Source organism: Epinephelus lanceolatus, chromosome 16 (genome assembly GCF_041903045.1).
Source record: "Epinephelus lanceolatus isolate andai-2023 chromosome 16, ASM4190304v1, whole genome shotgun sequence".
NCBI classification, from domain to species: Eukaryota; Metazoa; Chordata; class Actinopteri; order Perciformes; family Serranidae; genus Epinephelus; species Epinephelus lanceolatus.
The window spans coordinates 40,311,810-40,338,458 of NC_135749.1; the positions used below are offsets into that span (position 1 = coordinate 40,311,810).

Here is a 26,649-nt window from a genome sequence, read left to right on the forward strand (position 1 = left end):
CCCAGTTTTGCCCCTTTCCCAAATTTGAAAATGCTTCTAACTTTCCACATTCGTCCGGCCACATCCGAAATTCGATATTTTTGGGCGGTTGCACATGGTCGGCAGGAAATGCCAAAATAGCGCCCCCTACAAATTTTCAAAATACCCTCCCCATTGGGGTTAGTTTGTCGTAGGCAAACGAAATTTGGTACACACATGTACCATATCCAGACGCACGAAAAAGTCTCTTAACGTCATGGTAAAATCCCAACAGGAAGTCAGCCATTTTGTTTGGGCGATTTCCACAACTTACATTTGAACGAACTTGTCCTAGGGCTTTTGCCCGATCGACTTCAAATTGGCTACAGATCATCCAGAGACCATGCTGATCAAAAGTTGTGCTCTGAATGTCTGTAGGTCAAAGGGCGTGGCTGCTAGGGCGTGACAAATTTTGGCAACGTTTAATTTTCTCGCCATCGAATTTCGAACGGCTCTCACGCCCACATACTTGATTGTAGCAGCTTAAAACTTGTTGGACATGATGATGGCTCCGCCCCGAACGCCCCAATGTGTAAATATACTACCTTACTCATAGCGCCCCCTGGTGGTAACAGGAAGTGATCAGTTTTTACTTTAACATGTACTAATACCACAAACTTGACCGCATCAACTTCATGGGGGCATCATCGCCCATGGGGGGGGGGGGGGGGGGGGGCAAAATGCCTCTATAGCGCCCCCTTGAAATTTTCAAGAACCCCTCCCCATAGGGATTTTTTTGGAGTTGGAACATGAAAATAGGTACACATGTGTATGTTGTCCAGATGCACATAAAAGTCTCTGGCACCAATGGTCTACTCCAAACAGGAAGTCGGCCATTTTGCTTTTGACTTGTCATTTTGGCGTGATTTCCACATGTTGTATTTTAACGAACTCGTCCTAGGGATTTCATCCAATCGACTTCAAATTTTTTACAGATCATCCAGAGACCATGCTGATCAAAAGTTGTGCTCTGCATGTCTGTAGGTCAAAGGGCGTGGTTTCTATGGCGGTGCCATTTTTGATCCATTGTCATGCATATTCAAGCAGCTCTCTCTCCCACATAATTCATCCAAACTGCTTCAAAATTTCTGTACATGATAAGAGCCCCGCCCTCAACGCCTCCATATACTCGTAGGCAATCTTGCTCATGGCGCCCCCTTGTGGAAACAGGAAATGCCATCTTTTACACTGACAAACACCAACCTCCATCTCCTGACCTGATCAACTACATTTTGTGGCCACATGACGATCAAGTTGATGAATCTCCACAGTGACACACGTGTCCTGTCATGTTGCAGACTGCTGCGGCAGCAACTTTTCATCCTTCGCCATGGAACATCAACTTGGTATAAATCCTTCATGCATTGTCCAATTTGCTCAGAATGTCACATGTGTGATGAGAGTCCACCCCTGAACGCACCTGGTCACATGTGGTTACACTTGTAGCGCCACCTGGTGGATGAACGAAACATTGCATTTTTTCGCTCCTGCCTGGTTTTTTCTCCCTTCTCGCTGCGTGCCACAGCCCCCACGTCCCTCAGGCCCCCACGGTTGCATGGGGGAGCGAGTGCCCGATCACAGCTGCTTGCAGCTTTAATTATTATTATTATTCCTACATTTCGTGTCCCAATTTTGCCCCTTTCCCAAATTTGAAAATGCTTCTAACTTTCCACATTCATCCGGCCACATCCGAAATTCGATATTTTTGGGCAGTTGCACATGGTCGGCGCAAAATGCCGAAATAGCGCCCCCTACAAATTTTCAAAATACCCTCCCCATTGGAGTTAGTTTGTCGTAGGCAAACCAAATTTGGTACACACATGTACCATACCCAGACGCACGAAAAAGTCTCTTGACATCATGGTAAAATCCCAACAGCAAGTCGGCCATTTTGTTTTGAATTTTTTCATTACGGCGATTTCCACAACTTACATTTGAACGAACTTGTCCTAGGGCTTTTGCCTGATCGACTTCAAATTGGCTACAGATCATCCAGAGACCATACTGATCAAAAGTTGTGCTCTGCATGTCTGTAGGTCAAAGGGCGTGGCTGCTAGGGCGTGACAAATTTTGGTGACTTTTCATTTTCGCGGCATCGAATTTCGAACGGCTCTCACGCCCACATACTTGATCGTAGCAGCTTCAAACTTGCTGGACATGATGATGGCTCTGCCCTGAATTCCCCAATATGTAAATATCCCACCTTACTCATAGCGCCCCCCGGTGGAAACAGGAAGTGACCAGTTTTTACTTTAACATGTACTGATGCCACAAACTTGACCTCATCAACTTCATTCCACTTCTAATGCATGCAGAACAAGTTGGTGAAGCTACCTTATGAACGCTGTGAAGCTACATCTAATGGTGTCCATGTGGCAGCGTGGCGACTATCGATCCCTCGCCACCAAATACGTTTTGCATTTTGATGGCTTCATCAACCTCATATCCTTATGAAAATTGATACACAGGTCAAGAATGGCGAGCTCTTGCATCTGATAGGGGTGTTGCCCATGGGGGGGACAAAATGCCTCTATAGTGCCCTCTTGAAATTTTCAAAAAACCCTCCACGTAGGGTTTTTGTTGGAGTAGGAAGATGAAAATTGGTACATATGTGTATATTGCCCAGACGCACAAAAAAGTCTCTGGCACCAATGGTCTACTCCAAACAGGAAGTCAGCCATTTTGATTTTGACTTGTCATTTTGGCGTGATTTCCACATTTTAACGAACTCGTCCTAGGGATTTCATCCAATCGAGACCATGCTGATCAAAAGTTGTGCTCTGCATGTCTGTAGGTCAAAGGGCGTGGCTGCTATGGCGCTGCCATTTTTGATCCATTGCCATGTGTATTCAAGCAGCTCTCTCTCCCACATAATTCATCCAAACTGCTTCAAAATTTCTGTACATGATAAGAGCCCCGCCCTCAACACCTCCATATACTTGTAGGCAATCTTGCTCATGGCACCCCCTTGTGGAAACAGGAAATGCCATCTTTTACACTGACAAATACCAACCTCAAGCTCCTGACCTGATCAACTACATTTTGTGGCCACATGACAATGAAGTTGATGAATCTCCACAGTGACACACGTGTCCTGTCATGTTGCAGGCTGCTGCGGCGGCTGCGACTTTTCATCCTTCGCCACGGAACATCAACTTGGTATAAATCCTTCATGCATTGTCGGATTTGCTCGAAATTTCACATGCATGATGAGGGTCCACCCCTGAACGCACGTGGCCACATCTGGTTACGCTCATAGCGCCACCTGGTGGATGAACGAAACATTGCGTTTTTTCTATCCTGCCAGGTTTTTTCTCCCTTCTCGCTTCGTGCCACAGCCCCCACGTGCCTCAGGCCCCCACGGTTGCATAGGGGAGCGAGGGCCCGATCACAGCTGCTTGCAGCTTTAATGTTATTATTATTATTGTATATTGTATTTTTGGCTTGAGCCCACATTTTGAATCACATTTCAGATGTGTGGATATATAATAGTCTAGTAGCCAGCCCATAGAGCCCCATTGTGAACCCGGAAATGTTGAGTACACCAAAGTTTTATTGCAGAAATGTGAAGTATGGGTCCCCAGCATACAGAAACTGCCGGATGCTAATGTTGAGCAATTTGCATAATTAGCATAATTAGCATTATTAGCTTAATCGTCCATATTTTGCACTGTATGGCCAATTTCTACAATATGTGAGTGGTTTTAGAGGTTTTAGAGGGTGCTGAATTCAATTCTGGCACTTTCAGACTTCAAAATGGTAATTCTATAACAAATTTGGATAAATTTAGACACATTTTTTATTAATTTCGGCCAAAATTTTAGGTTATTTTCATGTTTCATTTCTATTTTAATCTCAACATGTTAAAATAAATTCCACCATGTTGAGATTTAAGTTGGAATGATATTTTAACTCTTGACAATTTGAGTATCGAAGTGTTGACTTTCAAGTCATGTTGACTTTCATGTATCGAAATTCACCTTGCAAATATTTTTTTTTTCATATATCGCCTTAATATTCATACAAAAGTCAGTCAAGGGATTTAATGTTGACATTACTTATGTTTTCACATTAAGATAAAAAGTGGACAAAGTGGACAGAGTTATAATGACAGTATTGTTACATTGTGAATTTCTAGTCAGATCCATTTTGTGGGTGAATCTGGTGTTCTAAAATTAGTTACCATTATTTTAAAATTTCGGATTCTTCTTTTTTAAAAATTCAGACTTCTCGTGGTTTGATAAGGAAAGGATTAAAAACAGTCGATATTCAGTGTGTTGTTGCTGCTTTCTCAAGTTGTTGTGGAGGATTATTTAACCATTCGACTCTAGGGTTACGTACTTCCAGAACAAAGAGAGATGGTTTGATTAGGTCGAAATGTCGGGAAAAAATTGTCTGTTTGCACCATGCAATGGCAAAGATGCTTCAAAAGGTCAAAGACTCCCCCCATTTAACGGGCCGACATCTTCAACCCAACCACCTGTTCATCTCCGATCTAGACGTCCAATTTGGAAGGACCCCCCCACCCACTGACTTTGAATCTCTGTCTGCCTGGGTGACTGAATGGGAATCCAAAGACACCCCAAACAAACATCTAGTGTCAGAACTGACTCAACCAGTCTCTGGCACCAACCTCCCAAGGAGACAGTGGTCCACCTTGAACAGATTTAGGACTGGTCAAGGTCCCTGCTTGGCCAGCCTTCACAGATGGGGGAGCAGCTTGAGCCCAATGTGTGCTTGTGGAGAGGAGCAAACCATGGAGCATATTATTGAAGCCTGCCCTCTCCAAAGACTAAAAGGAGGTCTAGTCTCCCTCCACAATATAGATCAAGAGGCTACTGCTTGGCTTGAGAAATTTGCATTTGCTAAATAAATAAAACTGTGACTCTAGGATCAACAAATCAATCGTCAGACTGCTCTCAGAGAATAAACAGGATCATTTTATCCTGATCATAACAGTGTTAGCCTGGATTAGTTGAGCCTCATCTGAAGAACAGGGTTGTGGACTTTCTGTTCAGTGAGATCAGCAGATTTGTGTTTAAATGTGGACACGCAGAGTTGTGCAGAGAACAGAGTGTAGATGCAGACATCCCAGTTTAATCAGGCACACAGGAACGCTAACTCAAGCATAATCAAAAGCTTATTTCCCCTGACATCACCAGTCCTCATATCCTGTAATTTGTTGTTTTTCATAAACAGTGAGGAGGAGGAGGAGGAGATCTGAGGAAGGACAAACAGCCAGGAAGATGTGAAGACAGATAGAGAGATGGATGGAGATGCTGCTGAGTACAGAAGGGATTTGGTTTGTAATCCCAGCACTGCATGTGAGGCGTCTCCTTCACTTTTCTTTTTCCACTTTGCTCTAATTATCCTGCGGAGGAACAAACTCAATTTGTCAGCTGGAAATTTAATTGAAGTTTCCGCATGGAAATCATTTTACCGCCGTGCAGAGAACTCAGGAGAGGACAGAGCTTCTTCTTATTACTTCTCTTAGTTGTTACTGTGCCAGTTACTGCTGCAGAGGTACTAAAAAATTGCATCGGACAGACTAATTGTACACTGTATTACTTATCTTCAGAGTATAGTCTGTCTTTTGTTACATGAAATTAAATGATGCATCATGTTCACAGTTGTCTGTTTCACAGAGAAAGAAAACAGTTAAAGTTTTAATACTTTTTGGTTTGTTTTACCTGTTTCAAGCTAGTAATATCAGATTATTAGATTTTAATCCCAAAAGTCATAACATCAAAAGCCCCTTTTACACTGCCAGATTGAGTTTGGAGTTGATCCAAGGCGCCCAATTTTCCACCTCGTAGGGTAGTCATATTGGCAGAACCCTTTTAGTTTAAACAGACCAAGGCGGCCTTCCGCAACGGGAGGGGCTGTTGAAGAATTGTGGTAGGAGCTGTTAATGACGCCGCACGTGCGAGCCACTGGCGGTGGATAAACAGGAAACAGCTGATAGCAGGAATTAGCGAGCACCTACTAGCAAGAGGGAAACGCAAACCTGACAGACACTGTAAAGATGAGCAACTGAGGAGACAAGGCATTGCATGCAACATGAAAAGAAACAGAAATGTAACATTGAATACTGGCGACTAATGAATAAATTAAAAATAGATGCAAACATGTCAATAACTATTGCATCCTACTGAACATTATATACAGTATAAGTAAGCGGTGCTGATTGCCAGACTCAGTGCAGATTAGTCATGAAATGGAATTACTTGTTAGTTCTACTATATTGTCTAACTATGCATGAGAGGGACAAAGGTGACAATGTCAAGTAAAGTCAAATAAAGTGTGGTAGCGCAGGGTTTGAACTGTAGGCTGCCACCTCATCCTGGGGCTGCAAAGTTTCATGGCTGGAGAGCTCCACGTCAGTGACCAATGTGACGACTGGTTCAAAGGTTTCATGTGTGTCATTGACTTTCAAAATAAAAGGAACAACAGCTCAATAATAGTGATTTAGATGTCAAAATATTACACAAATACTGCACAACTTTTGACATTTGTTTTATTCTGAAAAATTAAATATGCATTTTTGTTCTCACCCACTGCCCGCCCCCTTGTAGTTCATTTTTATCGATGAATTTATATACATACATATTTTACCTGGTAAACAGCTTTTTGCAGGTTACCTGTCAGGTACCTGACCTGGTACAGGACTCGGCTATAGAGGTCTCACCTCTTTCTTAGGGTGCTCTCACACCTGCCCTGTTTGGTTTGGTTCAGTCGAACTCAGGTTTGTTTGATCCCTCTGTGCGGTTCGTTTGGGCAGGTGTGAACACAGCAGTCACACTTGGAAGTGCAACAACTGGATCAAGACCAACTTGAAGAGGCGGTCCCATCCGGTTACAAACGAACTTTGGTGTGGTTCATTTGCAGTGAGATCGTGTTCCGACCTCAATCCGAAACAACTGCAGTTGCATTACGCATTTTTTGGGGTTAAACATGAGCATGTTACAGTCCGAGAGGATTTTTAACGTGTACCTCCTCCTGCACTGCCTTAATATGCACATTCAGCACATCCAATGCATCAAAACATCGTTTTCTAGTTGGAGCCATGCCTCGTTTTCAAACTGTATGGTTTGCCTAAAATGAACAGTGCAAGCAATATAGTGCACGATGACCGGCGCTAAAATCAACCTGTATAGTTGTCCCTCCATTGTGACATTAGAAAGTGTTGCATTTATCTTGCAAGTGCAGCCTACTCTTCTTTGATGTTTTGTTTAGATCCTGGATTTTTCCCGCATGGAAATTCTGACTAATCAAGAGCAGCTTTCTCGTGCAGGCATTTGATCTGGTCCTCTTGTAAATGCTGCCGTGAAAACATGTACCAATTCTAGGTAATTATGTAACTGTGTAACACAATGAGTTCCGGATTTGGACCAAAGCAAGACAACTCTAGGTCTGAGAGCATCCTAACTCTACACCTCCACATTTTTTTTACTTTTCAAACTTGTCGTCTTCAAGTGACGATCACCTGAGTCAATTATCAGACTGCACACAGCTCCCTCTGGAGACACTTAATGATTTACAGTTAAAACATTATGCAACACCAGGGGCATATTCAATCTGGAACCTTACTTTCTTGTTCAATAACGTTCTCTAGGCCCTTGGCTTGTGGGTAATAAACGGGCTACAGTTTCTCTTGTTTAATCTTCTTAAATCAACACCTACATACCGCATGGAGTGTACATCCAGCTTCCCTCTTGACTCAGCTGCAGCAAGTTACCCTGAGTCTGTTACACTAACACCTGTCCCCCACCAAACAATGTCAAGTAGGAACTATAGTTACTCTCACTTGACTTAAAGGTACACATGAAAATATATGAATAAAATAATACTTGAAGTGCTATGAATGATAAAGGAATAATTACTGTATGTAATTAACTTGCTTCTGCAAGTTCAAAATAACAATGTGAAACTGTTCCAGCTAAAATATTCATCTTTCCACCATGTCTTGCAACACATAAAGTAGTGTGGTGACTTTGGCAACTAAATAATGCAAAAATATATTGTGTACAGTAACTACGGTTACAAATCTGCAAAAAGCGTGCACATTTTCACTATGGTTTCCAGAGTGAACAATATGTTTCTTGGAACAGGCGCGAAACAGGCTTTGGGTTATGTTTTCTCTCAATAGGTGGGTGTGTCAGAGGTGATACCCACTCAGCAGCGACATGTATATAAACCAAATTCTGGCAGATCTTTATTTACTGTGCAAACTATTTTTGTTTTTCATACTCACTTTGGCACTTCTTAATTTTTTAAATCACGACCTCCACACAACACTGAAAAGGTGTGTCAGCCAAGACAGCCCAACTCTCCTGGGGAGCTTTTTGACTACCTTAGCAACCTCTGCCAGGGATATGGGCAAGAGTCCTGTCAAGTCCTGAGGCTCTGCCTCCTCCCACGATGGACGTAACGACTGGGAGGCTGTATGGGGATGGGGTCAAAGTTATATGATTAAAGAAAAAAAAGATCCATCAAAAATGGTGCCATTTGCTATATGTGCTCAAAAGTGGCAAACCCATCTGCGTCAGGGTTTACTTTTTTATTTAATTTTTTTTTATACTGAGTAGCTATCTAAAACAAAACTATGTATTTTTCTTAAATATAAGTATTAAAAGTGAAAAATGATTGATTTCTTACTTCTTCTTACTTATTTTTATTTCTTATATCTTACTTCTTCTTTGATACTTTTGTCACATATGATGATTGCTGGGTAATATGTATGCTGATGTTGTCCCATTTCAAGTCTCTTTATATATGCAGGATAGCACGCACTAGGGCCCATCTTAACATCTTTACGCCACTAAATAATATCCTTATTTTTTTCCCCAGTACAAAAACATATATAGTATGGAGAAAATTATACTACAAGGAAAGTGTATAGAGACAAATAACATTTTAAAGTAATTATAATATTTTTATCAATACATTTTGTCGAATACGAAAGAGAAAAAATATCAAAGACAAAATAAACAAAACACCTTCCGCAGTTATATTTAATTATGTTTATGGTTTATTAATTCATTATGAAATGTTTAATGTTATTATTATATTATTATTATCATTGTAGGTAGAAGCAGTTAAATTGATCCAGTGACTTTAAATTGAAGAGGGGTGGAGTCGGAGAGCGGCGATGCCGCCCTTTGGTTGGCTGCGGGGGTCTATTATGCTAATGAGGAGGGCGTGGTGTGGAGCTGGGGACGCTGCGTTGCTGAGAGACTCTTCATTGTGCCGTTTGGACCCAGAGTGGAGATACCCTCTCCCTCCTTGTCTGCCTGTCTGTCTCTATGTCTCTGTCAGCTCTCTGTCTCTCGCGGTGGATTTATACCGGAAACGGCTCGGTGCCGGAGGAGGATTTTCACGCCTGTTCGGTCTCGCTTTTTTGGAAATAAGCTGAGCTGTAGTGGATTAATAATGCCTGTGTGTTGGGGCTGGACGGAGTGTCTAATGTCTCTGTGCAACTATGGACACAGAGGTGAGTTTCCTCTTCTTCTGCCGGCGTTTTCCTCCAAGAAACGCCGCGTCTCTGCTCCTCCCGGTGATTGACCGTGTGTGTGTGTGTGTGTGTGTGTGTGTGTGTGTTCGCGTGCATTTGTGCCCGCTGCTTGCTGTTTGTGTGTGTGTGTGTGTGTGTGTGTGTGTCTGTGTGTGTGTGTGTGTGTCTGTGTCTGTGTGTGTGGATGCAGAATCGGAATCAGGATGCTTTTTGTTACCTGACATGGGATGGAATGAAATGTGTGTGTTTGCGTTAGCCTTTTTTTCGTTTTGTGTGTGTGTGACTGTTTGGCAGCTTCGATTGATTGCTGTCAATCACCCGGTCATCAGCACGCGCAGCAGCAACAACAATAAAGAGCCGAAGAGGCAGGTGTGTGTGTGTGTGTGTATATAAAGATTCAATAACTCCAGTCACCCTCTCTGCAGCCTGATGTGTTAACTTCATCTTTCTGCTAACGGGCTGATCTGATGTGTGCAGGACTGATTGGGGTCTGCAAGACTTGTCTGGGTCTTGAGGACCAATCAAAGTCTGCAGAACTGATGAGGGTCTGCAAGACTTGTCAGGGTCTGCAGGACTGTTGGCGGTCTGCAAGTCGTGTCAGGATCTGTAGGATTGATAGGGGGTCTGCAGGACTCGACAGGGTCTGCAGTACTGATTGGGGTCTGCAGGACTGATCAGGTCTTGCAGGACTTGTCAATGGCCTGCAGGACCAAGACTCACCCCCCATCTCTGCTTCTGCTCCTCATATTTCCTTGACTGACTGAAAACATCCTGAGCTTCAGACAGGAGGCTCGTTCCTTGTTGAGAGTGGATGTTGATGTTTATGGATTGATAACAGAGTCCAGATTCTGTTCCTGATCCAAGTTCTTTATATGCAGTCTAATGAGCTGATCCAGTATTTATTTTAGAACAATCTGTGGTGCCAGTGTTTTAAGGGAACACAGTGGGGGGACAGTGACAGCTGATGTACTCCCAGTGAGTCTTTTTTCATCGAGTCATTTGTTGAATTTTCTGATCATTTCATTCATCGATTTGAGTAGAAATGTCCCTTTATGAGTTTGCAGAGTCCAGAATGACATCTTCAGGTTGCCTGTTTTATCCGACCAACAGTCCAAAACTGTTTACTGAAACATGTGACAAACAAATGCAGAAAATCTTAACTGCAGCAGATTTACGGCCTCCAATCCTGATCCGACTCATTCAACAGCAAAAACTGCCAGAACCAGGACTGAGCTCAGTCCAGGGTTTCACTCAGAACAAGACTTAATTTATGAACCATCAAATAAAGTCCTGGATCGGGTTCCACTGTGACTCTTTGGATCCACTCAGAACATCATAATCAATCTGATGATTTAATGGAATCAGTCACTTGACAGAAAAATAATCAGTTCTGATATTTAAGGATATTGTTTCTGTTGGATAAATTGTGGTGTTTTTGAGTAAATGGTGTCAGCTGTTTTGTGGGTTTATTGGTTTGATTTAACACTAAATGACTCAGTTTAACATCATTATTGGCTGACTTTTGACTTGAATCCACATCTGTTATTTTCCTCACTGATAATCTGCATTATGAAGGGACACTGGTGTTTATTTGGATGGAAGTACACATAACTGTTTTGGACTCTGAATGAACCAAGTGGATAATAATTTAGTTAAACCAAAATGCTCTCCTAGAAAATGATGTACAACTGAAAGAACGGGTGAAAAGCAGTATCTCTGATACAAAAATATAACTTTGTAAGTGTTGCCAGGTTTTGTAGTGTTTGATATGAAGAGTGCAGGATGGATTAAAACTTTGAAAACATTTTCTTTGATTCCTCATAATTTCTCTCCTCACCATGTTGAAAAACTGAAGAAAAATGTTAAAGGAAAGACCAAAAATTCTACAGTATTGATGCTGGAAAAGCTCCATCAACCCTCCTCTAGTTTAGTAAGTCCTGGAGGTAAAATCACAGTGGGGTCATTTGACCGGATTAAACCCTCTGATCAGAGTCTGATCAGGGATTTAAGAGTAAATTCTCAAAGTAAACAACCTAAGTTGTCCTGAACTGGCTTTTATTGGCCTTATTAACGAGGCCTTCGTGGCGTTTGTTGAGTTTGAACAGTTAATTTACGACAAAGAAAAGGGGGCGGTCTGTCTGAAAGTCGTTTACCTGCTGCCAGATCATGTTTTTATTATCCAGGGGTGAAACACAGCTGTCACTTCAGGAAGGATGTTGTTCCGCCAATTAACCGCCAATTATGAGCCGGATATTGAATTATTAATGTTAGTGTTTATGCTTTTTGGCAACAGAGTCAGAGTGAGGCTGCAGGACAGAATCACTGCTGCATGGAGGAAAAATCAACATGCAGGATGAGTTGACAGGATGTAATGGAAGTTAAACCACCGTTTTTCATGGAAAATAGATTTTACAGTGTGTATTATGTGTTTTAAAAGGTGGACATAAACGTTTATGAGCTGATGATCTCCAGCTGATGGAGAGTTATACAAGCGTAAAATATAAAGTAGAATTCCTGCAGAAAGAAAATCTGCTGGAATCATAAAGGTTGTAAAATGCTCCGATGCACCTGAATGCTGCACTTTGTCACAGTCAGCTGATAGTGGAGCTGGTGTTATGTCTTTGAAATGCTCTTAACACATAAAGTGATACAACTGTTCTCATTCAAGATTAATTTATTGACTCTTTTATGATTGACTGATGGATCATTGAGTTTGTAGTGAATTAAATCTGAGACAACCAAAGAATGATGTCACTTTTTAATTTACATGATTAGTAGATTATCAAAATTGTTGATTATATTTTTGTTAATGATTGATTAATGGACTAATCATCTGAGCACTAAAGAGACATATTTATGGTATTTAGAGTTCAGTAACCAGGACCCATCTGTACTGTTTCGAGGCAACTTTGGCTTTTGGTTTCCACATTATTTTTTTACTCTTGAATTGATTAAGATCTGCTAAAATTTATACCTCAGATTTTAATACTGAAGAAGTAGAAGACGTAACACCAAGAGTGTTTAAACATGCACTATATGGACAAAAGTATGTTGACACTGCTGCAGCAACAAACTGTACGACTGTCCTTCTTTCAGCAGCCAGGTGTCACTCCCAGCTGGCCTGTTGGTGTTAGACAGCAACACAGAGAAGTAGGGCTGCGTGGTATACCGGTTCGTACTGAAAACCGGTCTTTATTTTCGTTATGATATGAATTTTTCTTATACCGCAATACCGGTGAATAGCCCAAACAACGTCCGGAACGTGCGCGGCAGGAAAGTGTGTCAGTGGGGACCCATTTCACCGCTGCACACCACATGCGTGCTAGAGCCGCTAGAGTGAGAGTATAGAGAGAAAGTTTAGAGGCGAGAATGGCTGCTGGAGAGAGTTCTGAAAGAGAAGCAACTGTACACATTGCTGAAGAAGAACACGATGACCCAGAAGAACTCATACCAAAAACAGCAGTGTTTCCCCTATTGCGGGGAAGGTGTTCAGGTGTTGTCATGTAAATAACAAATTCCAGCACTTGAATCGGCCATAGCACAACACAGCAGTATGTCAAGTGGGCCGAACCCGAGCAAAATACCGTCAAATACTGTGAAACCAATATGATTTTTTAAAAAAACGTGATATGAAAATTTTGTCATACCGCAATACAATGGTAGGGGAAACACTGCCGTATGATGAGAAAGGGGCCCGGTGGAAAGTGATCACGGATGCAATCGCGATGTATCTTGCAAGAGATATGGTGCCCATATTTACCATGGAAAAGCTGGGGTTTATTCACATACTGAAAGTTTTGGAGCCCAGGTATGTGCTACCAGGCCGCAAATATTTTTCTGAAAATTGATTTTAAGTAGAGGGGAAAAATCGATTTAAATTGTGAATCGGATTTGTTGTGAAAAAATCGGAGATTTTTTTTTTGTAGGCCATATCACCCAGCCCTACCGCCCAGCCCTACATAGAGGCACCTTTTAGCTGTGGAATGAAACGGCACGGACAGTGGATTTGTTGACACTCCTGGCAACGGCCGCAGTACAGTGTTTAGGACAGAGTAAGAGTATGTGACAGTAGCTGCCTCTGTGTCCCTGTGTACCAGTCTTTGTCCCCTCTCTCAAACTTAAGGGGATTTTGTGGGTTTGTGAACGCAGCACAGGTGGAGCCCTCCATGAGTTCTTCTTTTCTCAGTTTGTGAGTCGCAGGGTGGATAATTGATCTGGGATTTGTTCAGAACTGATCAAATCAGATTGATATGACAGGAGCTGTGAGTGAATGCAAACTTTTAGACCCAGCAGAGTGAACGGTTAAGTTTCACTTTCAATGTGCCTGACGTTTTGCTGCTCCATCTGTGCCCTGAATGTGCTCTGCGCTCCGACAGCATGGTGCTATATATAACTGAAAGGCTGTATATTCCAATACTGCCCCTAATGAACTTTCCAGCTCCAAAATTGGAAAACAAATTTATTCGTGGTGGGCCGCCTTGAATAAATGTATTGTGGAAAATCCATAAGGGGTAGTTGGTTAAATTAACTCAGGACTTTAACTTGGGAGCCACCTGTTCATGTCCCGTGTTAAAACAAAAGTCAATCAAGTTGTTTTAATAATGACATAATGTGCTAGTATGTATAGCATACTATGCTAATGGCATGTGACGTTACATTATGTTAGTAACAAATGTACTCACCACGATGGCAAATGGACCTGCACTTGTATTGTGCCTTTCTTGTCTGCGACCACTCAAAGTGCTTTCACACTCTAAAGTCACGTTCATCCACTCAAACATGCACATTTACACTCTGGTGGACGAGGCTTATGGCCATGGTGCCACCTGCTACTCATTTTAAACACACCCACATTTAGGGATCAATTCGTGTTCAGTATCTTGCCCAAGGACACTTCAGCATGAGGATAGGAGGAGCTGGGGATTGAACCGCAGATCTTCCGTTTAGTGGCCAACTGGCTCTGCCTCTTGAGCCACAGATGTTTTTTTCTAAACCTGACTACGTGTTTTTATTGCCTAAACTTAAGGAAGTATACCAAAAAACACATTGTTTCAACATAGTACATTTTCTTTGAAAAGAGTATGCATAACAAGCAGAAACTGTACATTTCCTGTGTATTTTGAAAAGAGACCATGCATGTAATAAACGTAAATTGACACACTGTCCCTGAACGTCCAAAACTGATGCACGCTGGTATGTAGCGGGTCATATTTTGATGTGATGGGCCACTGACCAAGCATCAGTATTTGATGACTTGTGAGTGATAATGTGTTGATTTCAGTCAACAACTTTTAACCAAGTTTGTTCTGTAAGTTTTAGGGCTGTAGTCTCCTGGTCAACTAGTTGATTATTTGGTCGATATGCTCTCGTCCGACCAAATTCTTGTTGGTTGAATAATCGCCGTGTTACTTTCATAAGGAGAAAAGTGCTATATCAATAGCTTTCCAGGATTAATCCATTATTTCCTGCGGCGGGGGACAGGCTAAGTTACCTGTGAAAATGGGGGTATTTTCAAATCCCCCCTGTTGTTGACTGAAAGTTGGACTTGCCCACCCTAATGCTCAGCGTTGTGGTGATGCAGACCTCCTGTCATTTTCTGTATACTGACACTGTTTCCCTCAGTGGAAACAAAGCTTGTATTTACCTGTATTTCACAGATAAGAAACAATAAATTGTGAAGACAAAAAGCCTCCACTAAAATAGCATTTTAAGTCTTGTGTGTGATCCTTTATGGATTTATACTTAGAGATTTTTCCAGGCTTCATATGAACAGAGGAAATCTCCTCTCATCGCTAAGCTAATGTATACAATGTAAAATGCCATAGGCTGGCGCTAATAATGTTAGCATGTTGTATTTGTTTGGAAAACGTGTTTAGTGTGACGGTTGTTTTGTTGGTGAATGGTGTCAATTGTAATGGAGCCAAATTATGTGCTGTTACCTTTGTTAAATGTTGCTGTTGTCCCTGGTTTTATATAAGAAGAGGGAAAGATCGCTAGACGCTAGGCTAATTTATACAATGTAAAATGCCATAGACTTGTGCTAATAACTTTAGCATATTGTATTGGTGGGGGAAAGTGTCTGTCTGTCAATTCTGCGATTTATAGTGAAGCTGATTTGTGTACTTGTGTTTGAAATTGTCTCTATTAAGTAGGGATGGGCGATATATATCGTTAACGATAATATTGTCATTGTTGTTTTAACAATGTGCAAATTTACGTTATCGAGTATGCAAATGACTTCACAAAAACAACTGAAAACACACGTTGAAACCAGGGTGAAACCCCACACATTCACCGAACAAGAGTTACGTAACTTGCGTGCAGCAGCACGCCGCAGTATGCCTAGGTGGTCACATGATCTCTCACTGGCACCTTCCCGGCAGGTTAGCCTGCTGCTAAACAAACATTAGCGAGACAACATGGCAACACCGCCCACGGATGCTCCAGCAGCTTCGGAAGACGTGGGTCAACCGCAGTGATAGGTCCCAGGGTCCAAGCCTGTAAGGTGGGAACTCATGCTGTATTGTGTTCCAGGGGAAAAATTAACGGGTTGCTCAAGTACCTGAAGCCTGCGTGGTTCATGAGTGGTTTGTGGTTATACAAACAAATAACTGAACATGGTGTCAGAAGTAAAGTTAGATGTGAGCGACAGTACTAGTGACTTAGTTTGCATATAGCGACACGCAAAGGTGTCTAGTTGTAGGTCGGGTTCGCAGTACCAGAAGACCATCTACGGAGCTACCTAGCCTAGCCACAGTTAGCTAAACGAAGCGGCAACATGACACAGTTTCAAGTCTCCCTGCCGGAAAAGTTCACCTTCAAGGCTGAAGACTGGCCTAAATGGATTAAACGCTTCGACAGAATCCGCATTGCTTATGGATTGGAGACGCAAGGAGAAGAGAATCGCAGGAATGTGATCTTTGAGAGAGCAAAGTTTAATCAGCGGCATCAAGAAACGGGTGAGACAGCCGACAGTTTCATTACGGCGCTGCACTGCCTGGCAGAGCACTGCGGTTACGGGGCTCTACATGATGAGATGGTGAGGGACAGGCTTGTGGTGAGTCTGCGGGACAAACGCCTATCTGAACAGTTGCAAATGGACCCCGAATTGACGCTACAAAAGGCCGTCACCAGAGCAAGCAGGTTAAAAAGCAGCAAGAAATGTTAAGAACATTTTTCCTTTAAAACATTGTGTCCATTAATATCATCCATGAGAAACAATTGATGAGCTATAACTCAGGCTGTTAAAAACACGTATTTAAAAGAAAATTGTCTAATTATCGTTATCGTCAAAATCCCCCAAAATATCGAGATATTATTTTTTGTCCATATCGCACACCCCTGCTATTAAGCCATATTTAATGTGTGTTTAATGTGTGTTTTGAAACTACTAACTAGACTAAACTTAACATGCAGATTTTTTTTCCCATGCACGACTAATTCATTAGTTGAAGATTATGTACGACTTTAGTCAACCAAGATTTTCTTTGGTTGACTACAGCCCTAGTAAGTTTAACCCCCAAGGTCTAATTTGATCTATGATGACCAAACATAATTTCAAAGGTTGTAACTTCCATGTGTCCTTTATGATGGCATAGATACAATCAATAGATGGCACTAGAGGGCAGAATTAAAAGTTTAACACAACAACAAACTGTTGAGGAGGCTGTAATATTGTACCTTTAAATGGAGGCTCAGTTGTAGATGGGGTTGGTCCATTATGGCCATTTTCCTGACGTGGATGGAGAATTGCTTTCACTGTATTACAGATTTATTCTGTTCCGCCATTATTTAAATTTATTCGTCGTCTCCTACAGTTGTTTCTTGCTTGAACTATGCCACACTGCCTCTACGGTTACCAGTGGTTCTGCTTCGTTTGGTCCATATTTGCAAGCACTCAGAAAACGTGCAGAAATAACATTAAACATGAATAAGCTGGGGCGTCGGTGGCTTAGTGGTAGAGCAAGCGCCCCATGTACAAGGCCGTTGCCGCAGTGGCCCGGGTTTGAATCCAGCTCATGGCCCTTTGCTGCATGTCAACCCCTCTCTCTCTCCCCCTTTCATACTTACTGTCCTGTGCATTAAAGGCAAAAATGCCCATAAAATATCTCTAAACAAAAAAAAAACAAACAAACAAAAAAAAAAAAATGAATAAGCTCTTAGAAAGATGATGTTTTTACCAAAAATTAAGGAGGGGAGGCTCCAGATCAGAAATATAGATTTTTTTTAAGGCAGTTAGAAAAGTTGGATTTTGATGTTTGTTCAGAGGAGCTGTTGGACATTGTTTCCGTACACAAAACCAGCTTAATGAAGAAGTTTGCTGTAGGAAGAATCTGACTGCACTGAGCTTTTACATTAACCTCTTTCAACAGCTTTGGGATGCACTGGATCACAGACTGGGAGCCAGAACTCACCAGTGTTGGCCCTCGGGCTTAGGGTTAGGGGACTGCTTGTGGTCAGGTTACATAAGGGGAAACAGAAAACAAGCGAGACACAGATTTTAACACAAACATGCCGAGAAATTGTTTATTCACCAACTCATAAATGAAATGTTAGATAACTACAGCTGTGTATTTTATCAGAATAAAAGACTGTGCAACCTCTAAAAGCCTGCAACACTTTTTCCTGTTTAACATGTTGCAAGCTCAACATATTGAGGTCAGCTGTCCACTTACTTTAAACTGTTTTCTGTATTTTGCAAGACATACATTTCTGGACTCCTTAAAATAAATATCTGTGTGTTTTGCCTTTTCATAATTTTGATTTACTAAATATTTGGGGTCGTCTTCAGCCCCCCCTTCGACCTTTTAAGAGGATAAACGGTTACAAAAAAAATGGATGGATGGATGGATGGATTGATATGTGTGGTGCCTATCATCATACAGAAATAAATTGGTGGAAACACTCACACATTGTCTGCAGATTATTGTCCATCTTTACTGTTGTGATGTTTTTTTCCATAATAGGTTGTTTTGTGTATGATCCTGAGATGGAGGTCAAAGTTCACATGTCTCTTCGTCAAACACAGAATATAAACCAGGATTAACACGAAAACCAGTGTTCCCAGCACCCCTCTTCCCTCCTCCCACCCCCCCAGTCTAGACTCAGTCCTCTATTGTTCCTCGGACCGTCTGTGAAGGTGTTTCCATCTGAAACGTGTCTTTGTGTTATTTTTTTTACCTGAACGAAGCACCTGTCTCACAAATCTGTCACCAGAGCAGGCAATCAGCAGCCGTCTGTCTGCTTGCCACTGCCTGTCCATTGTGTGTGTTAACCTTGGGGTGCGTTTGGACACAATAAACTGCAAGTCCCTGGTGGGTGGGCGGGCGGACTCCAAGGAGGAGGAAGCGGAGAGAATACTGTTATTCCGGTGCAGGAAGATTAGCTGCGTCGCTGTCAAAGCCTCCAAACTGCCGCATGTCATCAGCCATTATGTTCTCTGTGCAAATCTGAGCCGCGGGACTCGCCTTTTGTTCTAATCCTCTGTGTGTGTGTGTCTTTGTGTCTGTGTGTGTGTGAGTGTGTGAGAGTGCTGTAGCCGAGCTTCTGACTGCAGGAAAACTGTGGAAATGAAACTTCATCATCATTATTGGCAAATAATAATCCAATGTTTGTTTTTTTTTGTTTTTTTTTTGGGGGGGGGGGGTCCTTTTTCTCATTTCCTTTTTGTCTTGTCTTTCCTTGAGAAAGAAAAGACAAGGAAAGGAAAGGAGGGGTGGGAAGTGAATAAATTGAAAGGAGGAAAGGAAGGAGAGGAAGTAAAGGAAAGAAAGGGAGAGAAATAAAGGAGAAGAAGGGAGGGAAGGGAATGAAAGGAGGGGAAGGAGAAGTGCAAAATAAAGGGAAGGAGACAAAAGAAAGGGAAGGGAGTTATGGAAAAGAAGGGAGGAAATGAAGCAGAAGAAGGGAGGGGAGAGAACAAAAGACAAGGAGGAAATTCAGAAAACAAAGGGATAGAAGTGAGCAAAAAGAAAGGGAGGGAGAAGAACAAAAGGAAGGGAGGGAAGTAAAGGAAAGAATGAATGGGAAATGAATGGAAAGAAGGGAGGGAACAAAGGAAAGGAAGGGAGGGAAGTAAAGTAAAGGAAGAGTGGGAAATGAAGGAAAGGAAGGGAGGAAAGTGAAGGAAAAGGACGGCGGGAACAAAGGAAAGGAAGGGAGGGAAGTAAAGTAAAGGAAGAGTGGGAAATGAAGGAAAGGAAGGGAGGAAAGTGAAGGAAAAGGAGGGAGGAAAAGAAGCAAAGGAAGGGAGGGAAATGAAGAATAAGAAGGGTGAAAAGTGACAAAGTAAGGGAGGGGACTAAACGAAAGGAGGGGAGGAAAGGAAGAAGAAGGTAGGCAAGGAAGTGAACAAAAGGAAGGGGGAAAGTCAAAGAAAGCATGGGAGGATAGAAAGGGATGGAAGTGAAGGGAAAAAAGGAAGGAAAGTGGTTGAAAGGTGAAGGGAAGAAGAAGAAATGGAAGTTAGCAGAGGAGGAGAAAGAAAGGAAAGAAGGGTGAGGTGTGTCACTTTGTCTGCAGCCACAGAAATGTGAGGCAAGTTTGTTAAACTTCATCCTCTGCTGGATGAATGCAAGGTCGTCAGTTTTATAACTGATGTAAAATAAATTAAATAAAAATGTTTGTGCAGAAACCTGGAAGGTGTAACTTTTATTCTAAATATATAATTAAATAATTAATCTTTTGTCTATTAAATGTCAGAAGATATTGAAAAATGTCAGAGAAGACATCTTCAAAGAGTCCAGACTAGAGAGACTGAGTTTACTGTGATATAAAACAGAGGGAGCAGTAAAACCTGCACATTAAATAACACATCAGTGTGTGTGAACGCAGCCCGGCTCAGTGACGGCTGCTTTAAAGGTCTCAGAGGTGGTTTGATGATGCGAGCGGCTGCAGCTTCAGTGTGTGAAGGCCAAATCGCTGCTGTAATCGGGCTGAAAATACGACTCCTGTCCTGAGGCCTGAGCTTTACTGCCAGACCTCGCCACCTCACCCCCGTCTCCGCCCCCCATGATATCAGACTGTAATTGTGTTTGACAGTAGCTCTGACAGATAAAGTACCTGTAGGCTATTATAGAAGCCGATTGTCTCTGTGCCTCAGGTGCTATCTTTGTGTTTTCTGCTCTAAACTGTTGTTTCCTCCCATTGTTTTCTTCTTCCTGCAGCTCTGAGCTTCATGTTGGGCTTTTCTCTCTGAAGTTTGTTGAAGAGAGAGGAGGAGAGAAGTGTTTGTGATTCCACTCTGTCACCACTTCCTTCCTCTTTTGAGCAAGGCAGCTTTGCTAGCAGACACTGGGAGCAGACTTATTTCAAACTGGAGCTGTGTGGTTGTTTGGTGGAAAAGAAGATGTTTAATTGATCTGAGTTATTGAGGAAGGCTCTTATCACATCAACATGTGGCAGCATGGAACCAAACACAGATTTTAACTAAATAAAAGCCCTAAATGATGAATCCTGGTTAAACAAATCAGTATAATGAATCAGGAGTTTAAATGGACATAAATAAGGTGAAGTCCTTTCTAAAGGAGTATTTATCTGACAGATCATTGGAGGAGATATGTTTCTTCTTGTTTGACTGTCGTTAATGTCACTATTATAATGAAGTCAGATAATTTACTGTGATGTTTGAGGTTGTGTGTGGGCATAATTACCTGTAACCACAACCTGGTCTCACTCCGAAGTCGTCGAAACCAAGGGCTTGGTCAGTGACTTCTGTTGTCAGACACATCAGTTTACGCGGCCAGTCACAGTTATTGTTTAATGGCATCCGGTGGTGTCAGGGGGAAACACAACAATGAACGTAAAGAGGGTGGAAGTCCAATTGGGGTGGATGGGAGGGGTGGTGGACGGGAGGGGTGGTGGATGGGTCCAACAGCTACCGACTTTCACCCGGGAGGCTGGTGTTTGCTTCCTGTAAAATTGTAAAGCCTTTTGTCCACAGGGATAAGTGGAAAGTGTCATCTGTAACTGTGCCTGTGTATGTTTAATTTGTGTCCATTGCCCTACAAATCAATGGACCCATTCCTACCATACTAGCCACTGTTTACCCACCACCCAGCCCAATGCTGATTTTTTTTTTTTTTTTTAATGAACTTGCTGCTTTTTTAACCTTTTAATGTGCACTGTCTCCTAATTTAATACTCCTGGGTGATTTTAATATACACATGGACAATGTCAACAATGCTCTTACAAAGGACTTCATATCTTGTCTGGACTGTTTTGGACTACAGCAATATATTGACTTTCCCACACACTCCAAAGGGCACATTCTGGATCTCATCTGTTGCTCTGTAACTCCTGTCAGCTGTGCAGCATCTGATTTACCCATTTCTGATCACAAGTAGGGCTGCACGATTCTGGAAAAAATGAGAATCACCATTTTTTGGCTTATAATTGAGATCACGATTCTCTCACGATTTTTTTCAACATAAAGATATATTGTGCTTATTTCCTGATACAAAAGGAAAAGTAACAAAAATTATCAATAAATAATAAAAAAATATCATTAAATAACAAAGCCTATGATTGTGCCTGATACAAGAGACACAAGGCACATAAACTCTGGTCAGCAGAGAGGGAACACTCCTGTTTTAGCTTTAGTCTCTTGTCTTCTCTTACAGCTTTTGAACAATTTTAACAATAATATCAATGTTGAACAACATTTTTCTGAGGTAGGTATTCCAGGCCTGGAATTAAGTCAAAATTAAACGTTTCAACACCATGCATTTGACAGGAGTATTCACCTAACATAGCCTACATATCTTTAATTATATAATTATTTATATGTCTCTATGTATATTTTTACATAAATCCCCAATATTTTATTTGCCTTTAAAAAATCCTCTTCCTTCATTTAATTTGACAATGTGTATCGAATTGTATTATATGTATTAATTCTCTACAGGATCTTGTATGTTCGTTAATGTGTGTTCAATTTATTAAAAAAACGTTCTGGTGAACCCTGCAGCAAAGTGAGCCCTCTTCCTCAGAGAGGATCTTTGCCTCCCAGTTTGTTCCTGGCGGCAGAGCAGAGTGATCCGTCTTTCTTCTAAGAGGATCTTTGTCCCATGAGAGCAGGCAGCTGTTCTCCGTGTCCGCAGTGTAAACATCTTTCGCTGGCGATTTGACAGTCACTAGAAGCACATTATGACCCTTTGTAAAAGTTTCTGTGTGGTACCTGTGTTGTACATGAGCTAACGTTAGCGGCTAAGGACTGAGAGGCTGTCCGATATGTGTATGTCTGTCTGTCTGAGGAGTGTCAGTACATTAACATGCCGTAGCCTTGCTGTTTGTCATATTAATGTTATCGTTGGCAGCCCTGAATAGCTTGTAAAGTTTTAGCATAGTTAGTTAACAGATTTTTTATCGGCCCGTGTGTTTACTGCTACAGAAAATTAATAAATCTTTGGTTTATTTGCACAACGTCGCCTCTCTGCCATCTTTTATTACGCTTGCTAACACTAAGTTAACTTTACCAGCAGATCTGTATGAGGCACAAACTGAGGCTACAGTGAGCAGTGTGTTTCCCCCCTGTCTTGCTGCTTTCCAAACTGCCGGCCGGCTGTCGCTCTGCATCACGTGGTATAACGCTGCATCGTTGGGAGCGCTTGTTTTCATGCAGATGATGTCCCAACTCCCGGCACGGGCGGGACCGCAGAATCGCCGTCATTGAAGAGTTAGCATATGCATATGAATCGAGATCACGATTTTATTACGATTAATCGCGCAGCCCTAATCACAAGTTAATATGTTTCAATGTCAACCTCACACTATCAAAAACAAAACCGCTACATTCTATTTCTTACCGTAACACTAAGAACATTGATCAGCTCTTGCCAGTGGAATTGCTAACCTCCTCAGCAGAGATAACTTATCCACCCTTGATGAACTGGTTTTGTATTACAATGATGGACTCCATAGTGTCTTAGATGTTCATTGCTCCTCTGAAAACCCGATGTGTCTCTTTCACCCACTCTGCCCCCTGGTTTACACCAGAATTACACCAGCTTAAAGCTAAAGGTCGTCGCCTGGAACGCCTTTGTGCTAAAACTGGCCTTGTGGTGAATAAAGACATGTACACTAGCCACTTACTTCATTATAAGGATGCTATAGCTAAAGCTAAATCAACACATTATGCATATTTAATCCAGTTAGGTGAAGGCCACCTGATATTCTTGCTCCTCACCTGTTTTCTACAGTCCAGTGTAACACCTTTGTGAACTTTTTTACTGCCAAAATTGAGAATATTCACCAGCAACTGACCACATCTGTCAATACTAACTACAGTTCACCTGATTTGCTTTTCTGTGCTCCCCTCCCGTGCCTTCCCTGTCTAGTTTTAAACTTCCGACAGTTGCTGAAATATCTGGTCAGATTCGTATGTTTATCCAAATCATCTACCTGCCTGTTAGACCCCCTTCCGACTAACCTAGTTAAAATCTGTCTTACTTCCCTCTCCTTCTTAATAACTGTGATTGTACATTCCTCCCTTACCTCTGGTCTTGTGCCCACATCTCTCAAAACTGCTGCTATAACTTCAATACTAAAGAAACCTGGTGCAGATCCTAACAATTTGAACAACTTCTGTCCAATTTCAAATGTACCATTCCTCTCTAAAATACTTGAAAGATCAGTTGCAGCTCAGGTCCATGCTCACCTTAGCCACAACAATCAGTTTGAACAATTTCAGTCTGGTTTTTGCTCCTGTCACAGCACTGAGACAGCTCTGGTAAAATCACTAATGATCTCCTAATGGCAGCTGACTCTGGGCTTTAAACTATTCTTGTTCTTCTTGATCTAAGTGCAGCTTTTGATACCATTTCACATAACATCCTCTTGGATGTCCTAGGTCCCCTTTTATTTTTCATTTACCTTCTACCTCTTGGCTGTAATGCTGATGATACCCTGCTCTATCTATCCACTAGGCCTACAACCCCCCCCCCCAAAAATCCCTTTCTGACTGCTTACTGCTTACTTCCTCAAACTTAACAGTGATAAAACTGAAGTCCATCCGTCCCCTCAGGTTAAGAGTCTGGTTATCATCCTGGACAGTACATTGTCCTTTGAGGCCCACATCAATATTGTCACTCAGTCTGCATACTTTCATCCACGGATCATCTCCACCCATCACTTACACCTCAGAGGGCAGCCATCCTCGTTCATTCTCTGGTTGGGTCAGTGACAAATAAGGGTTGGCAAGATGAGCAATTCAGAAATATCTATAGTTTAGTAAATAGCAAATAGTTTTAAAGCATGCATCAGATTTGTTGAAATGTACATAAGGTATTTTTGTTGGTTTTGCATTTTGGCAATATTGAGCAGGACATATCCTAAAAGCACCCCTTTTTTTCTAAATAATGCTTGACAAATTATGTAAAATTTGTTAAAAAAAAAAACACAGTGTTGCACTGCAAAAGTGGATTACATTTATTCCACATTTTACTCCACACTTACTTTCCTGTACAGTACAGGCCAAAAGTTTGGACACACCTTCTCATTCAATGCGTTTTCTTTATTTTCATGACTATTTACATTGTAGATTCTCACTGAAGGCATCAAAACTATGAATGAACACATGTGGAGTTATGTACTTAACAAAAAAAGCTGAAATAACTGAAAACATGTTTTATATTCTAGTTTCTTCAAAATAGCCACCCTTTGCTCTGATTACTGCTTTGCACACTCTTGGCATTCTCTCGATGAGCTTCAAGAGGTAGTCACCTGAAATGGTTTTCCAACAGTCTTGAAGGAGTTCCCAGAGGTGTTTAGCACTTGTTGGCCCCTTTGCCTTCACTCTGAGGTCCAGCTCACCCCAAACCATCTCGATTGGATTCAGGTCCGGTGACTGTGGAGGCCAGGTCATCTGCCGCAGCACTCCATCACTCTCCTTCTTGGTCAAATAGCCCTTACACAGCCTGGAGGTGTGTTTGGGGTCATTGTCCTGTTGAAAAATAAATGATCGTCCAACTAAACGCAAACCGGATGGGATGGCATGTCGCTGCAGGATGCTGTGGTAGCCATGCTGGTTCAGTGTGCCTTCAATTTTGAATAAATCCCCAACAGTGTCACCAGCAAAACACCCCCACACCATCACACCTCCTCCTCCATGCTTCACAGTGGGAACCAGGCATGTGGAATCCATCCGTTCACCTTTTCTGCGTCTCACAAAGACACGGCGGTTGGAACCAAAGATCTCAAATTTGGACTCATCAGACCAAAGCACAGCTTTCCACTGGTCTAATGTCCATTCCTTGTGTTTCTTGGCCCAAACAAATCTCTTCTGCTTGTTGCCTCTCCTTAGCAGTGGTTTCCTAGCAGCTATTTGACCATGAAGGCCTGATTCGCGCAGTCTCCTCTTAACAGTTGTTCTAGAGATGGGTCCGCTGCTAGAACTCTGTGTGGCATTCATCTGGTCTCTGATCTGAGCTGCTGTTAACTTGCGATTTCTGAGGCTGGTGACTCGGATGAACTTATCCTCAGAAGCAGAGGTGACTCTTGGTCTTCCTTTCCTGGGTCGGTCCTCATGTGTGCCAGTTTCGTTGTAGCGCTTGATGGTTTTTGCGACTCCACTTGGGGACACATTTAAAGTTTTTGCAATTTTCCGGACTGACTGACCTTCATTTCTTAAAGTAATGATGGCAACTCGTTTTTCTTTAGTTAGCTGATTGGTTCTTGCCATAATATGAATTTTAACAGTTGTCCAATAGGGCTGTCGGCTGTGTATTAACCTGACTTCTGCACAACACAACTGATGGTCCCAACCCCATTGATAAAGCAAGAAATTCCACTAATTAACCCTGATAAGGCACACCTGTGAAGTGGAAACCATTTCAGGTGACTACCTCTTGAAGCTCATGGAGAGAATGCCAAGAGTGTGCAAAGCAGTAATCAGAGCAAAGGGTGGCTATTTTGAAGAAACTAGAATATAAAACATGTTTTCAGTTATTTCAGCTTTTTTTGTTAAGTACATAACTCCACATGTGTTCATTCATAGTTTTGATGCCTTCAGTGAGAATCTACAATGTAAATAGTCATGAAAATAAAGAAAACGCATTGAATGAGAAGGTGTGTCCAAACTTTTGGCCTGTACTGTATATATATATATATATATATATATA

General features: G+C 41.9%; 1 protein-coding gene across 2 annotated transcripts in view; it reads left to right on the forward strand.

The window, feature by feature from the left end:
• The first annotated feature begins 9,264 nt into the window (after positions 1-9,264).
• The window catches only part of LOC117263568 (semaphorin-6D-like), a 501,073-nt gene continuing 483,688 nt past the window's right edge, over positions 9,265-26,649 (forward strand). For both annotated transcript variants that reach the window (XM_078176102.1, XM_033637073.2), the window contains exon 1: positions 9,265-9,511. The gene's annotated coding sequence lies outside the window, so the exon portion shown is untranslated. The remainder of the gene's footprint in view (positions 9,512-26,649) is intronic.